Consider the following 1889-nt stretch of genomic DNA (forward strand, 5'->3'; position numbering starts at 1 on the left):
AAGAGCGTTGTATGTCTGTGTGAGCCTCTCCTGTCTGCACATCCCGCCCTTGGGAGTCGTCTTCTCCCAGGAGCTAATCCAGGTGCTCTGTGTGTGTGTGTTTATTCTTCCCGTCTGCATCATCTTTCTGTGGTTTGCTGCAAACTGTCCCCTTGCCAGCGCAGGGTTCCCTTACGCTGTCCCTGTCCCGCTGTCCTTGCCTGCCCCAGGGGAAGGGACTGGCTTCCCCCTCCCTCCCAGCCCCAGCAGGACACTGGCCCTATGGTCTGACCCCTGGCTGAACTGGGGGGGCTGGTGGGGGAGGGATGCCTATAAACTCCCCGTAAATCCTCCTCCAGCACCGGATCTTGTTTAAAAATAAAAGGGCGACGCAGCCTCTGTGGAAGGAGCTTGCCCTGCTCTTGCCGGGCTCAGATGGAACTCGGTGACAACCCAAGGTGCCTAAACTTGGGTTTTGGTGGCTTTTGTCCCGCTTGGCCCTTTGTCCCAATGCAGGGAAGTGAGTAATGGGGTGGCTCAGAATCCAGGAGCGATGCGTTGTCCGTGTGCAGGCAGTACGTTTCGGCTGGGGAGCACAGGCCTGGGGCCCAGGCGCCTGCTGGCTATTATTAGCAGCATTTGTAATCCTCAGCGACTGTATCCAGGCTGCCGGGCAGCGCGTAGACAGCCCTCGCCTTGGAAAGCATCGCCACTGGCTCACTGGACGGCCTTGGGCAGGTCCCAGGGGTTTGCACACCCCCATCCGTACCGTGATGCTCTGACCCGCTCTCGGGGCTGGGACGGGAGTCTGCCTCCCTGTGCACCTCCGCTTGTCGTTTCTGAGCCTCCCAGCTCTCCCTCTCCCCTTCCCAGCACCCCCTGGCTGCGGGTACGGCTCTCGAGCAGCCTCCTTCCCTCATCCCAGCGTCCTGGAAGCCACATCTGTCCCTCTGCCGCGTGATTTATTGGGGCCTTTGAGCACCAGGCTCCTTGTCGAGCTGGATGGCCCCTGGGCTGCTGTCAGCTGGCTGGGTCCCAGCTGGGCTAGCTCAGCAGCAAAGCTGGCCACCCAGCCGGAGCTGCTGTGGGGCCTGGGGCACACCCAACGCGCTCTGATGAAGCGCAGCACCCCGTCGGGACAGATGGCCGTATGCAGTGCTGCCAGAGCTCGTGGGTTCCTCTGCTGTCTCGCTGGCTTGAGTCTTCTCAGGAATGTTTCCCCTCCCCTCTGGCTGCTCTTCGGCCCCGATTTCTTTGAACTGCTCAATGCTTATCGCCTTCAGAGACGGGCTCAGCTCCTTTATCCCCACTCAGCACAGGTGTGGTAACAGGGTTTTGCATGCCTGGAATTTAGCCGGTACTCAAGGCATAGGGTCCCCCAGAAGCCTGGCTGGGCCCCGTGGGACTGGGGTCTCTGCTGCGCTGCCCTCGGCCCCTCTCGCAGCAGAGTGAAGGGGACACTGGAGCTAAATAAGGTCCTGGCCAGTTTTTCCTCCTGGGAAGTGATTACTTCAGTGTAGGAGCGAGGCAGGGCAAGGACGGAGACCAGGCGGTGGCTGCGATCTGAGTGGTGGTGGAGAGCAGCGGGAAGGGGGGGAGGGATGCTTCTCGCTGCTGAGTAAGTGTTTGGGAGCGCCGGCCCGCGCGTGATCTCACGGCTGCCAGGACCGCTCGGCGCAGGCTGCCTGGCCGAGGCTGGCAGTCCCGTGGTGCTGGGTGGCACGGCGCAGGGAGGACGTGCGTTTCCAGCAGGCACCGCACACGTGTGAGCGGGGAGCAGCGCCCGGGCTGCTGATCCAGGGGCCCATCTTGCGGGCAGAGCAGGGGAGACCGTCCGCAGCTCTGCCGATTCTCCCCTGGCTTCCCCGTTTCCGCGAGATGCTCCCTGCAAATATCCCCAAAGTTGCTTC

Source organism: Charadrius vociferus, unplaced genomic scaffold, assembly GCF_000708025.1.
Source record: "Charadrius vociferus isolate BGI_N301 unplaced genomic scaffold, ASM70802v2 scaffold773, whole genome shotgun sequence".
Taxonomy (NCBI): domain Eukaryota; kingdom Metazoa; phylum Chordata; class Aves; order Charadriiformes; family Charadriidae; genus Charadrius; species Charadrius vociferus.